At 39.9% G+C, this 16332-nt stretch overlaps 1 protein-coding gene across 1 annotated transcript in view; it reads left to right on the forward strand.

Annotated features, from left to right (window-relative positions):
* The first annotated feature begins 14126 nt into the window (after positions 1-14126).
* Positions 14127-16332, forward strand: part of LOC146074015 (matrix metalloproteinase-21-like) — a 58654-nt gene continuing 56448 nt past the window's right edge. Inside the window, exon 1 of the mRNA XM_083181691.1 lies at positions 14127-14217. The gene's annotated coding sequence lies outside the window, so the exon portion shown is untranslated. The remainder of the gene's footprint in view (positions 14218-16332) is intronic.

The raw sequence follows: 16332 nt of genomic DNA on the forward strand, positions 1-16332 counted from the left end.
GACTGTTGGAAAAATTGACACAGATGAAATATATGTGGATCGGCGAATTACTCATAGATCCACGTGTTTTCATCAAAAATACATTCATTTCTGACTTTTTTCTGCCAATGCAGATCCGACTATTTCGAAAGTCGAAACTGCACATGTGAAAAACCGGCTCGAAAATGGCCGCATTGAATAGCTATGTCTGGAGCTAGCTGAAAAATGCGGTCATAGTTGACAAGAGGGAATGGCAGAGGCAGATGTCACCCGTGTGTATCTGATAGTGTTAATGTCAGTGGATTCAAAGTTTAACATTTTAAAGAATTTGGGACAAAATAGTACACTGCCATTAATGTGTTGGATAAAGTATGGAGTATAAGGTCTTTTCCTGTAAGACCACGACCCTTGCAGTGAGGCCACACCCCTTTTTCTACGCACACACACAAAAAATGAAATTTAGAACTCGGACCACCTAGCACCAACTTTCTAGTTTCACCTATGCTCCTATGTTAGTGAAATATTACAGACGGGTAGAAATTCTCGAAATACTGAAGCACATCCACTGCAGAAATATGTCCTGCCAAAAAGTGAACATTAAACTCAGGATAGGTTTCAGCTAATAACCCTATATTCTTAGCAGGTGTTGCAGTATATTGCATATTGTGTTGGTCACTAGAATATTACATGTATTGTATAGGTGATTAGAATGATCAATATATTGCATGCTAGTACCTAGCATGCAATATATTGATCATTCTAATCACCTATACAATACATGTAATATTCTACAATGCAATATACAATGCAATCTACAATATAACAATGCTTCCTATATTATATTAGGGCTGGTCATCGTTACTATTGCCATCGATGGTTGCCATTCTGCAACTGGCCATCGATACTGCTAAACTATGCAATGGATGACCATCAATATTTTTACATATCGATGGTCATCCATTGTGTTTCATTGATTGGCCTGTGGGCCAATCAAAACACGCGGGTGGGGCATCGCGGGTGTCGGGGGCGGAGCTATGCTCCATGTCCCGGCACTTTGAAAAAAACAAAAAACAGAAAAACATTGTTTTGCTGTTTCATCGATGGAGAGAAACCATCTGGTTCTCCTCCATCGATGGCAAAAGTATTCGACATCGGCCATGAACCATCGATGATTTCGAATCATCGATGGTCGATGGCCATCCCTATATTATATAGAGGAAACTAAAGTAGGCTCTCTGAATTGTATAACAGTCACTGGAGTGGTGTCTGCTTTGTCAGAAGCGTCTGTGAGGTGTTTGATCTGATTATATCTCTGCAAGTTAAGAATCTGATGCAAACCCACATACACTAACCATACTTGCAGGTTCTTGATGCGACTATTTTTCCTTTGTTGCCCTGATGATAGAAACGCCAGGCCGAGGTGCTTTCATTTGCCCCCGGGTGACATGATGCCAGTCAGAACCTGATGATCTTTTTATGCATTGATAATTTGGCAACTCTATGTTAAAAATCTGCAAATTGACATGCTTATGTACAGCATTTAGAGGCCACATGAATCCTTCAGGGGAGATTTATCAACTACTGGAGAGAGATAAAGTGGAAAACTCACCTATTCATCAAAGCGTACCCTTGCACTGCATAAACCAGCTTGTTCTCCGACCCCTTGCCTGTTTACATCCTGCTATCTAGCCACCACCCACTCGCTTGCACCTCTTGTAATCTGTCTGTCTCCCCTTCCTACTAGATTGTAAACTCCACAGAGCAGGGCCCTCTTCCCTCCTGTTGTCAAAGTCCTCTTCTCTTCACATTTCACTCACAGCTCTCCTATACTCAAACACTCAGTGACCGTCTTCGTCTGCATACTCATCTCGATCATTGGCCTCAAGCCTTTAGTTGTATGTTGATTGAGTCCTCACTACTTATATTTAAGCTGTAATGTGTACTGATCTGTGGCGCTCTTTATTTGTACTGTATTTTTGTTATTTATTCAATGTTATGCCAAGCTTTGTCTCCCTGTATTGTTCCTTTGTACGGCGCTGCGAAACACTTGTGGCGCCTTATAAATAAAATTATAATAATAATAATAAAGTGGAGAGAGATTTAATAATGATCTTGTCCTTTTTCCCAGCTTGTAACATGGCAGAATTTATTTCTCTCGCCAACCTTTGATAAACATCCACCAAAATACCAACCAATCAGTTTCTATCTGTCATTTTTCTAAAATAACCTGTATAATGACAGCTAGGAGCTGGTTGATATTTTATATCTTTCCACTTTATTACCAAGATTTGATCAATCTCCCCGATCAGTGGTGTAAGTTCATTCCTTTTGCCCAGAGGCGATGCCCCCCTACCCCAACACACACACACACACACACACACACACACACACACACACACACACACACACACACATACACACACACACACACCCTTATGTAAATATTTGGGCAGCACAGATAATGTAATGGTTAGCATTATCCAGTGCCTCATAGGTTTGATTCCCACCATGGCCCTAACTGTGCGGAGTTAGTATATTCTCCCTGTGCTTGCGTAGGTTTACTCTGGCAATCCAAAAATATACTGGTAGGTTAATTGGCTCTCAACAAAATTAACCGTAAAATGTCTGTGTAAGAGGGTACATGTAGTCATAGGCGTGTGCAGCATATTTTATTAGGGGGTGCACCGTCAAAGGGGTGTGCCTAGCACCACCTACTGGGTGGGTCTTACACAGCCAATCAGGCATGTCTACCATCATCTATTTGCTCTCGCTACAAATTAAAACATCTCTCAGCCACACCATAATCTCCTGCCTATTTCAGTTTTAATTTTATAATTACTCTGTGTAACAGTATGTGCAAATAAAGTCAAAAACATAAATGGATGACAGTTATGTAGTGATATGACAATGGTCTAACAATGCAAAACACACATAATTGATTGATGGGCGCTTCTTTTAACGGAATACAGTTCTAAAAAGCAAAATACTTTGGTAAAAGGTATTGCTGGTTACTAGCAGCAGGGATGTGTTTATAAGGGTAGGCACAGCATTAGGGGGTGCCTGTGCACCCCTAACTCTCAATGTGCGCACACCTATGCATGTAGTAGGGAACATAGATTGTAAGCTTCACTGGGACAGGGACTGATGTGAATGTTCAAATATTCTCTGTAAAGCGCTGCGGAATATGTGTGCGCTATATAAATAAATGTTAATAAATAAAGAAATAAAATATATAGATATATGTCTGTTCTGAAATATATGTGTTTTTATATTTATATATAGAGAGAGAACACATAGATTTCAGAACTCTAAAGCAAAATAGGCGGCTTCCAATTAACTGACTTCAATTTGCAGGGGAGGAGAGGTGCCCCCTTGGGAACAGGAGCCCGGCGGCAGGTAACACCATCGCCTCCCAGCATTACACCTCTCTGTCCCCCATAATCCCTTCCATTTGGCATCTGGAATGATGTGTTTTGCTATAAGATGCATCTTTTCAACCACCAGAAAGCTACAAAGGACACCGGAATAGCAATATATGACATAAAAGTGTGAAATATAGTATAAAAAGCCTGACAGTCGGGATCCTGACTTACAGGGGTTATTTCCCTCATGGGGGTCCACGACCCCCGTAGAGGGAGAATAGAAGCTATGGTGAGCACAAAAATCCACTGAGCCCACATCACGGCTTGTTGCAGCGAGCCTGCACGGGGCTTCTTTGCGCTTGCCCCACTGTTGGAGTACTGGCAGTCGGGATTCTGATGTTGGTCTAATGACCGTTGGAATCCCAACAGTCTGACCCCTACACCACACCCCATTTAACCCACTGGCTGCTTTTGTGCATATCGGTTTTCCCATACAGTACAATTTGTCAAATCTATTTTTTTTTTTCAAAAGACTTTGCATTCAGAAAACACCATTGCATTCTTTAGAACCCAAGACAAGACTACACATTGGCTTCCAGATAATGATGAATTTAACCAAAAATATACAATCTGTATTTATTTAGCTGGAAAAAGTTAAAGAGATGAATTGACAAACATGAATGGTACCCAACTAGTATGAGTTGACTCATTGGCTTATTTATTAAATAATATTTGTGGGCTATCCCTAAAACTCCCATTAAGTATCTGCCCCTTCCCCAAAAAATGAAAGAAGGAGTGACTAAAGCTTTTGGATTCACCAAGCTCTGGAATGTAAACCAATAGTTGCTGTAGCCGATGGGCTTCAATCCTGATTTAGAAGGGAAATTGGTCTGTAGTAGGAAACTGTAGGATGACCCTTTGGGGATAACTATTACACAGGATGTATTAAAGTCTGAAGGAGGAGATGTTCCTGCAAGATTTCAATCAATCAAATTGTAGAGATGTGGTGTTATATGTGAAGACAGTGTTTTATAAAAAAAAAAAGCAGGTACATCTAGGCCGGGTATCATACCATTATATAATGTTTTGATGACGAACTATATTTCCAGTTCAGTAACTGGGAATACAAATTAGGTGAGACTTGCCCGTTTAAAAAAAATCCATTTTGCCAGATTATCAATGGTATCCCTTTCACAGCATGAACAACCCCCCCCCCCCCCCCCCCTGAAATGTAGTGGGAGGGGGGCAAGAAGAAAAATGGAGCAGTGTAGAAAAAGGAGAAAGAAGAGAAAAAGGATGAATGAGGGAGAATGTCAAAAAAAGAAGGTTTATCATCCTGAATTGTTTTAACGCAGGAGTCGTTTTACATACAGTACTTCTGCTTTATTTAACTTTTGCTTGGAATGTGTTTGATGTTAAATGTATGTGTCACTACTATTTCAATGAATGTATTATTGTATTGTTAAAAGGATTTTTATCTTGATGGCAGTTTAGGTGTAAATAGGTTAATCTTCAACATCAATAGATTGAGAAGGGGCAGAATTTAAATGTATTACTCTGTGCTAAAATGTAAGTAACAAGGAAGAAACATATACTACGTATAGCAATTCTATTGTTCAAATTTAATTTATGGTAGTGTATTCTGAATTCATTTTATGTATTAGGACATAACTAACGTTGTGTTGAGATTTATTCACTACAGTATATAGTATATAGTAGCAACAATTTGGACAACTTTAAAAATCAGAGAAATCTGACCTCGGCAGACACCGCTTTTAGTGTCAGTGTGTATTGACAGCACATTTACCATAGAGATCAATGATGTCTACTTAAATAGGCGTCCAAATAATGCAGTGCTCCCAGGCCAGTGTAAACGTATCCTTACAAAGTAAAATAAACGAACATACTCACAAAGGACCTTATTCCAAGCTGGAAATAAAGGAAAGTTACCTCTTTTGGGTTTTGGGGGGGTTTTTTAAATTTATTTTTTTTTTGCTTGTTTGTGATTTTATTTTTGTAGATGTATCTTTTTTTTTTTCAGGCATCTTCCTACCCCCAAGGGTTCGGATGGAGTGGCATGGGGTGCGGTGTACATGTAAATGCTAAATGTAAATCTATTGTAAAGGGCAACGGAATCTGCTGCGCTATATAAGAAACTGCAAATAAATAAATAAATAAAATGCTACCAAATGGGTAAGGGTAATGTTTGAGGTGTGTTGACACGCATTGTGGCCAAACTGACCAATGTTTAAAAAAAACACCAATATGAAAGGTAAATAACTTTGAAACCATAGTACTGTCATGGGGCGTGGCTTTATCCAGGAGGTGTGGCCAGGCCACCTCCTAACTATTACCATATCCGCTCACCCTCATCTCAGTGGTCCTGGCTGAGGCAGTGGGGCCAAAAGCACCAGGAAGAAAAGCACAAGCTGGAATTTCCTTATAAGGTCACTTGGATGCTCCAAAGAAGGGATATTGGATGTAGGTTGCTGTTCCAGGCACTTTGCAAGTGAAATGGTTGTAGTGTAGAAGTGACGGTGCTGACCATAGGGAACCTAGTTACGGCCCTTTTCTGGTGCAAGGAGAGAAATTATGTGGATGCGGAATGTAGTCATGCAATGGTATATTCAATAATTCAAATTAATTAAAATCTGTGATGCTCGGTACTGAACCATGCGTAGAGTGTCATTGCGTTGTCATGGTAAAGCGGAGGGCGGAGCTATGATGATGTGATTTATTGCACTATGAGCCTCCCAGAACATCCACTTAATTCGGGGATGTGTGTGGCCCCTGGGGAGGGTCTGGGGTTGGGTGGGAAGCTGCCCTTCGGATTATTAGTGCAGACTTTTAAACAGTAAAATTTTATATTTGCATCTTGGTGCTTGAATACTTCTTAATTAAACTGCTGTCATTTACTGTAATGGGTATTAATGGTGTACTAAGCTGTTATACTTGCATTGAAGTTATACCTCCTATCGTACAGTATGACTGATGCATTTGGCCCTGTGACTTGCATGGGGAAAGACCCCATTTACTGCCTGGGAAGTTGGGAAGATGACAGGGTTCACAATACCAATGGCTTCAGTGCTGCTCCAGAACAAAGTAGAAGCAGACTCAGCGCGTTTCAGTGTTGTCAACTAACACCTTCCTCAGGAGCAGTATTATAATATGATTTTACTGTGCATATTTATTCAGTTTATGTCATAGAATTTTAAACTCATATAAATCAGTATAATAAAAAACCTTACAGCGGCTTCAGAGATGCAGTACAAGTAGGTGATGCTGATCTAGTCCACAGAAGATTATATATTCACAGAAATAACTTTTCATTTCTTGGTTGGTAATGCTCCCAAGAGTCAAGGGTCAGCATTTAAGGATAAAGAAGGAAAGAAAACTATCTTTGCTGGGACAAAATTAGTATTTTATTTAAAACATAACATTTTTATTGATATATATTAACACCATGACTGTTGTCTGTGTCTTTTAACTTCATATCCTGAACCATACAGTATATCGCGTTAAACATACCAACAATCTGTATGCAAATTTGTAATAACTACAGGTTGTGCCCCACACAATGGGAATACATTTATATTGTACATTTACTGTATGTCATGCTTCAATAAAGAAAAATAATATAAAAAAAAAAAACATACCAACAAGAACCATAAGGCTACATAGCATTAGATATTGATGTCATCAAGAACATCCTATATACACACGGTGCCACTCTAGAAGAGCGGTATTCAATAGAAGAGCGGCAGATTCTGACAAAACAGACCAACTTTAAAACAAATTGGATCCGTATTGTCGGAAATGGCTGCAGATTCTCAAATTCACGTCTATTTTTCGACAATCCACAAATTTTCAATTCGTTTGTGGACTTTCCGACACTCGATATTCGGTACATTGAATACTGACTGTCGAGTTCCTGCTGGAAGGAACAAAAAAAAGGACAAAGACTCTGATGGCCCGGGAATTTAATCCCGCCCATAAAGTGACATTTAAACAGATTTAGTGAAAATTCGAATACAAAAGCAAAAAAATACAATATTGGATACAAACATATCCGGTTTACCACAGCTTCTTGGTTGTGTTTGCTGAGTACATTTATAGCCAATGCAAGGTTTCTCGGCACAATAGACAAAACATCAATCTACTGACACCACCAGCCCCAACCCCACTCAACCCAACACTGCCACCAATACCCACTTTGCATCCCCTCAAGTGAAAGTATAGATGTTTCTCAGCCACCATCTGCATTAAGTACTATAAGGATGTCTTCCTCATAGGCATCCTTAATTTTGTGACAGGCAGACTCAGTTGGGTCCCCCAGATCCTGGTGCCCTAGGCAGCTGCCTAATGGTAGAGCTGGTCCTGAATACATGTGATAATGTATGTCCAAGCTGGGGTCTGACACTGGCTTGCGATGACCACAAGCATAGGGGCTGACTGATATGTAAACCTGGGCGCCTTAATAAGGCTTGATTGCACATGAAGGAGATAAAATACAAGTATTTATTAGTCTCACAGATAATGGTACAATAGCGGCAGTTGGTAATAACTTGGTAATTCGGTATCAGAAATATATGCAGACAGGGGATCAAATGCACAGAGATATTGCCACTACTGCTGGTTATAGCACAGATGGTGAATACACTGATGAAGTCCTGGATATAGATATGCTGAATTTACAAGTAGAAAAGAAGACTCTTTTGTTGGAGCACTCTTATGTTAATTGTAGGGTATTTTAGTACGTACAGTATATGTGAGTGTGCTCTGACAATGTTTTCTAAAATATAACTTTTAATATATAAACGTTGAGGTTTCTCTCAGATTTGATCAAGTATTCAGAGACACAACAACATACAAATAGAAACTGGAAACTATTCAGTTGGGCAACTTTAATGGTTCCAACCTTGTTTAAAATTGAATTAAATAGATTAGCTGTTCAATTTTGACTGCAATTCATCATGAACAGAGGATCTAAATAGGAGCTAACTTGCTCGTGATTCTTGAGTTTAAATTGCTAGGTGCCCTAATTAAGAAGGGTCACATGTTTCCTGGCATTCGTATTTATCCTTATCACAACTTAGTATCCAAGCATATCAGACACAGACACGGCGTTCCCTAATGTAATTCATTTTTCAGAGCCATTCTAAAGATCCATACACACTGGGCAACTATGCCCAGCGTGTATGGACAGCGATGACCGCTATCATCACTGGGGGGGAAACCCGCTCAGTGCATACACACTGAGCAGCTTTCCCTTTGCCCGGTGCCATCAGAGGGGGGGGGACATGCTTTGCATAGCACAGCGCTATGCAAAGCCACCCACAAAGCCGCTCATCTGTCGGTAATACCAGCAGATGAGCGACTTTCCCGGCGATGAGGCGGCAGAGCGTAGCAGCGCTCACCGCTCATCGCCGAGCATACAGACTGGGCGGCTTTGAGCTGAGTCGCCCTAGTGTGTATGGGTCTTAACCAGGACAGCAGAAGAGTGTCTTCTTCTTAAACCGCTACATTTATATACTGTATGTTGATTATTATACAGTATATTTAGAAGTCACCTTTGTAGGCTTATTTATGCTGTGATTTAGGGCCTTATTCTAGTTCACTCTTTCTGACAAAATCTTTCTTAGATGGACAAAACCATGTGCACTGTAGGGGGGCAGATGTTACTTGTGCAGAGAGAATTAGATTTGGGTGGGGTTTTACTTCAAAGTGAGATCTATATTGCAGTGTAAAAATAAAGCAGCCAGTATTTACCCTGCACAGAAACAAAATAACTCACCCAAATCTAATTCTCTCTGCACATTTTACATCTGCCCCACCTACCGTCCACATGGTTTTGTCCATCTAAGAAGGATTTTTTCAGAAAGAGTGAACTAGAATAAGGCCCTTAATCACAGCGATTGCTTCTGCTACTGCAGGGGGGATTGAATCAGTATGATACATTGTTGAACTGCTGTATAGTAAAGTAACTGATATAAATTAATGTGTTGAAAAGAAACCAATGTGGGACCGTCCATGGTAAAAAGCATTATCTGTTTTGTGATACAGTTTGTTCTGCTTAATTTTGCTATGGGAAAGATCACAGGTGATTAATCAGAAAAATTCATTACATTAGGCCACGCCGTGTCTGTGTCTGATATACTTGGATATTAACTTGCGATAAGGATAAATACGAATATTAGGAAACATGTGACCCTTCTGATTTAGGGTACCTAGCAATCTATACTCAAGAATTTATTAAAAGTTATGTTTTAGAAAACATTGTCAGAGCACGCTCACATATACATACTAACATACCCTATTATTAACCAGGGCTACCTTAACGGATGGGCTTACTGGGCAGCTGCCCTAGGGCCCCTCAATTCTAGGGGCCTTGGAGCATAGGTTTGCTGGTGCCTCTGGAGTTTCCTGTGAGGCTAGTAGAGATTGCTACCCGACTGCTTTGGTTGTGAATTACACAAAATCAGAGCTGCTGGAAAGCATTCTTTACAGGGTTGCCTACTTCTAAAGTCACCTCTCTGGGAGAACCCCAGAGAGAGACTGTCAGCAGCCCTTCTGGGGGAGGGGCCTGATGTAGACATAATCAATCCCCGTCCCCAGTAATGTAAATCCTGCAATTCAAGGATCTACAGGGAGGGGACGGGACACAATTTGCATATTTAGCCACGCCCCCCAAAAAAACTGCAGATCGAAGTCATTTTACCGCTGCTACCAGGGAGATGGAGGGGGGGGGGGGGGGTCTGGTGGTATCTGGGAGGGTTACCCACCTTTCTGGGGGGCTGGGAGGAGGACTCAATTTTCCTCCATTATGAGAGGGTAGGCAACCCTGATTCTCTACCAACCTGCAGCCAAACAGTTACTGGCTGTAAGCTAATGCTAATTGCGGGGTGGCTGATAGCCGGTGGAGAAACACTGCAGGAAGCTATGATTTTTGTTACTTAGTAGGGACCCCAGTGCAATGCTTTGCTTAGGGCCCACAATGCATTAAGACGGCCCTGCGATTAACATGAGTGCCCCAAGAGTGCCTATTTATCCTTCAATATTTGCATTTAAGAATCACCCCATCTATGTAGGAGGGACCGCAGCAGGAATCTCTGATCCCTGCTACGATCCCTCCTGTACCTCCGCTGGCCGCCTCCCCCATAGGTTTCATGGGGAATGTAAAGCTGCCTGATGTATCAACATCGGGCAGCAGCTCATCGCATCCCCGGGCTACCGCCATTCTTAGATGGAAACTCCCCCGGCGCCCAGCTCAACATATCACAGGGACGGGCTCCTTTTGGAGGGATAGGGATGATACATCCACCTTTAGGATTGTATTTTATAATGCAATCCTGGGCGATAAATGTGACCCATGATAAATGGGCCCCAAGGACTCTTGAGCTCAGAGAAGTCTGTCATGGCTGCTGCTGTAATGCTGTGAACAGTCCCCTCCTATCACTTTTGTTTCCTTTGTCTCATCATGTTTGTGAGCCTAAAAAAAGTAAAATTTTATTGACACCCATAGGTTTTACAGGGCTGTCCTGGGTCCAGTGTGTAAGTGACCAACCCGGGAATAACCCCGGTTGAAGTACAGTGTGAATGGGGTATATAAAGAGTCTGACCTGACCCATGTTGCAGCAATGGATCCCTGTTCAAAATATAGGGTTGGAACCGTGTTTGCGTTCTGAAAGCCATATGAGTTGTTAGCTGCCTGTTTTTTTTCCTCACCCAGATATATTAACTCCCAGGTGGGATTATAAATCTGGAACTCCCCTCTGTTCACTTCACAGAACGGCTCCTGTCACAGAATTATTGCAGTCAATTATTCTTACAGGGAGAGGTCTGACCTCTCTGCTCCCGAGTTGGGTGTTCTTTCCTTGGAATTCTGAAATGTTTCTAAGATGGAGTAAAACATTGTAGAGGAAATGGGTCTCAAATGTATTTTTTTTAATATGAAAAATTAAATGTGCAAAACACCTAGATACCCACTCTGGAGTATTAAGGGAGGGTGGGTCCTGTGTGCATTATCTGCCCAGACCCCCAACCCCCCTCTCTAGCTGGCAGCATACTGTGATATTCCCTGCGAGCAGCAATGCTAGTAGAATCTAGTGGTGTACTAGGGTTTTACCGAGCATGCGCAGGACTTCGGGGAAATGCCATGGCAGCCATTTTCCCAATAGTCAGACCACTTCTTAAAAAATCTAATTTAGACCCTGACTGCATGACCAACTACATGCCAGTATAAAATCTTTCTTTTCTAGGAAAGGTTATTGAGAAAGTGGTTGCAACTCAACTAGAGACCCACCTGTCAACCCAAGACATTTATGATCCATTCCAGTCAGGATTCAGGAGAAGACATAGCACAGAAACAGGTCTGGTATGTGTGCTCAATGATCTTCTAAATGCAAGGGATAGAGGAGACTGTTCAATCCTAATCCTTCTGGATCTCTCTGCAGCTTTTGACACCGTTGACCATGGGATTCTAATTGGGCGCCTGAAGAATTTCTGTGGTCTGGGTGGCACAGTCCTTACCTGGTTCAAATCATTTCTCGCTGGCAGGTCACAGAGCGTTTCATCGGGAGTATACTCTTCGCCACCAGTGCCGTTGTCTTGTGGTGTCCCACAGGGTTCTATACTATCTCCCATGTTTTTTGCAGTATACATGCTTCCACTGGGTGACTTAATCAGACGTCATGGCCTGGTCTACCACTGCTATGCAGATGATACACAACTGTACCTGTCCTTTGAAATACAATATACAACAATTGAACAAAACCAGCGCTATAGAAAAATGGGCTTCAGTTAATAAATGTAGCAAGTGATTGTAGTAGCATAAATCCTACTTCCGCACATCCAAACAATGTTGCAGGTGCAGGAACTGAAACACTAACTGGGGTCTAATGTACCCCTGATTGGCAGACACTTACTTCTAAGTTCTGCACCGCATACATATAATGGTTTCTTTAGGTCTTCTACCACTATGAACATCCATGTCTGTATACTGATACAATAGTAACACTAAAAAAGATGTTATTGTCCGAAAGGCATGCAAACCAGCCGGCAACAGGGGGAATGTTCACAAGAGGGAGGAATGAGATGGTGGCGGGACGGGTGTCGGATGAACCGGTCAGAAGCGCTGCAGACGCTGGAGACTGTGACACCTTCCGTTTTCAGACGTACGCCTCCGTCCTCCTCATAGATGGATTTTCATGGATAACAGGAACCAGCCTCGCTCCTGCCACATTCTCTACTCCCTTCACTGGCTACCTGTAAAATGGCGAATCGTTTTCAAGATTGGCTTACTCACTTTCAAGGCCCTACATGACCAGGGTCCAAGGTACCTGCAGCAGCTGCTGATCCTTACTGTCCTACTTGATTACTACGATCCACTGAAGAAGGACTACTAACAGTACCCAGAATTTCCCTGACTTCATCTGGGGGTCGAGCTTTCAACTTTGTTGCTGCAACTTTATGGAACTCACTTCCTTGCACAGTGCGAGAAGCCCCCACTGTAGAATCCTTTAAAAATAGACTAAAGATGTACTTATTTACTCAAGCATTTCACTGACATCTACTGTTAAGCTTGTTGTGTATTTTGAGCTGTAAAGACAATGGTAAAGCACTTTGAGTCCTATTGGGAGAAAAGTGCTATATAAATATTATTATTATTATTATTATTATTATATTATAATACCCCCCTGTGTTTGAGCTCTTCCACATATGGGTAGCCTGGTCAATCATGCTCAAACTTTTTATTCCTAATTAAATGGATACATGTTAATTGCAAATGGTATACCTCAAAACAGCACACTTTTCAGTATAGATTTCAAACAACCTTGACATGAAAATTGTGACTCTCAAATATACTCAGGGAACTGGAAATGCAAAAGAGTGAATGCAAGCCATAAATTTGTAATACATTGGTAATTGAATGAAAAGTTGTTCTTTCCCAGTAGATGTGAAATTTCATTTCTCACCAGTTCTAGATTGTGAAACCTCTCTGCTGCCTACTTTCAATGCCTACAACTTATCTGTTTCTACTAATGATGATGATGATGATGGTGGTAAACAAAACAATGAAATAGTCGGCACACATATTTTCTGCGTTTGCTACTCCACCTACTGCCTACGTATTTCCTCCTACAATTAGAATGTAAGCTCTTTGGTGCAGGGAGCTCCTCTGCCATTGTTCAATTATGTACTAGATTTATTCTATTATACTTGTTTTTAATATACTATGTTTTCTTGAATGGTGTCTTGTCAAGTGCTATGTTAACAATGGATATGTCCGTAAATACATTTGAAATGTTTTTGGTATTTAAATGTTTTTAAAAAATTTGTGGACACTTTAGTTACCTGTTTTCAGTTGAATTTAATTATTTTTGTTTTTCTTCGCTTTCAAAATGAAAACACATGAGGTTCTATCCAGATTGTTTATTGTCTGTTGCGATTATTGTTGCTCTACTTGAACTTGGGTGTAAGATTGATGTTATGATGCTGTTTTCTACATTTTCAACAAAAACAGAATACATTAAAAATAAAAAGAATATAATTCAAGTCCTTATTGATAAAAAGCATAAATAAAGTTAGCATATTTTAGGATATCCACAGACAAAGTTGTAACCATTGTTCTAATCAAATTCACAGTTGAAGTAGCGTCTCCTTGGCTACATTCCCACATATTTCAGCGCAGAAGAAAAAATAGGTTTACAAAAACACATGATTTAAAAATGGTCAAGTGTGGGAGGAGCTGAAGAGACCCAGCTGTTGACAGTTCAGGATTCTTAGATTTTACAGCAGGTCATCGTCACTACATAAACTGCATGAAGTTGTTGTCTACAATCCAGAGGAATTACCAGAAACAGGACAGAATTAAAAGGTAATTTTTATATATTCATTAGCTATAATCAAAGTACCATTGTTTTGTGAAAACTGGGGGGCCGCCATGCAAAATAATATGGAGCTAAAAATAGTAAAAATGAACAATGTTAAACATAATATCTCTTGAACACAAAATGAATGAGATCTAAAATACAAAGAAGCGACAGAGAAATAGTGTGAATCAGCAATGTATAGACATAGCCATGTTTAATATAAAGAGGAAAAAATTGCTATTGTCTTATTTTATTTTTGCAATTTTAAAGAAAGAAAGTGTAATTTTGTTTTGTATTTTAAAAATTGTTTGTGCCCTTTTTTAATGGGGTTTTACCCCAGATATGATATAATGCATCTATGGGTCAAGTCCCTTGTTTGATCTTTTATGGAAATATAACTAAGGCAATATTATGAAAGATTTCTATAAACATAGATTCAATTTAAAGAAATAAATAAAAAAAATAGAATGTTCATATTTTGGGGGACTGTGAGATCAAGTAAAATAAACAAAAATGGTCTTATTTTTTATTAAAAGGAAATCTATTGGCATTCTATTATATTTAATTGATAAATTAAAAAAAAGTAATTCTGTTTTTTTTGTCTAGGTTTGTATTACATATTATTATTTAATCTTGTACGGTAGATCTTTACTAAGAAATAAGATAGCATTAATGATTAGCATTGGTTTGTAAATATACAAAATACATATATGCAAATACAGAAATATATTACATTTTAATATTTTCATTTTCATTTTTTTTCTACATTATATGGGAATTATTTTAGACCCCACATATTCGTGAGATGTTGGCCTGCAAAACCTATATTCTTTCATAGTAAGACAGCAAAACACAGCCAGTAGATACTTAGCGATCTAGGGGTTGATGTCTCACGCAGTGAAAAGAGATATGGTCCAGTGGAGAGGTTAGCCACAGCAACCAATCAGCAGATATGGACCAGTAGAGAGGTTACCCACAGCAACCAGTAGAGAGGTTAACCACAGCAACCAATCAGCAGATATGGACCAGTGGAGAGGTTGCCCACAGCAACCAATCAGCTTCTACCTATCTATTGCTAGAATGCCCGCTGGTCCACTTCTCCACTCTTTTCATTGCTTGATACATCAAACTCCTGGTTATTAGTATTTCCTTACCTTTTTGCTAGTCTAATCTCTGTTACTCTGTGCACATATGGGTTTGTGCGCCGCATCATTAAAGGCCCAGACTTAAGTTCACAGAGGGTAATATAATGAATGATATCGCTCAATTTGGCCCTTCTGATTGTTATTGTTCACAATATTGCCTAGTGTGTATGCAATTATCGACGAAAGTTACACGCTCCTGCGTGTCATCAACGACCCCCGTCGTCGTCTGTGCATGCAGCTCAATTTGACAAATGTCTAACGACTGCATGCTCAGCAAAGGGATCCAGTGACATCACTGAACAATATCGATCAGTGTGTACGCACATATCGTTTGCATGGGAGCTTAAAGGAGATACTTGATGTCGCTCATGGAGCAAACCGTCAAGTGCTTACCGGGCTTTGAACTTTCAGTTTTACTGTTTATTATTTTATGCTAAATATAGTGTAAGAAAATTCCCTAAACACCCGCATACAGCAGCATTTGTATGTTTTCTGACACATGCATTTAAAAAATGTTATTCATTTAAATATAGTAGTAGTATTATTACTATTATTACTATTATTATTATTATACCATTACCTTTTTAAATAATAGTTTATTTTACACATATCACAGGTTTTTTTTAACTGTCATCCTGACATCCTAAGAAAACTCTGTAATACATGAACCACCAGGATTCTTGTGAAATAGACTCCCCCATACTTATGCATAGGCATGTTTTTTGTTGTTGTTGTTTTTTGGCAATCAAATTTTACAGTCAACCGGTTTAATTGTTGTATAGGGTAATGCAATAATGAGCAGTTTGCATTTTTTGCCTCTTCACATCTTGGTAAAGACCTATTAGATTGGTGTTTCAGTCATTTTTTTTTTTTATTTTTTTTTTTTTGGTAACAAACTGTATTACAGTTATACCCAACTTAATCCATAGATTATTGATCAGCTCACAATGGTGACGCACAAAAAGCAAACTATAA

The sequence above is a fragment of the Crinia signifera genome, chromosome 4 (genome assembly GCF_055691185.1).
Source record: "Crinia signifera chromosome 4, ASM5569118v1, whole genome shotgun sequence".
Lineage (NCBI taxonomy): Eukaryota > Metazoa > Chordata > Amphibia > Anura > Myobatrachidae > Crinia > Crinia signifera.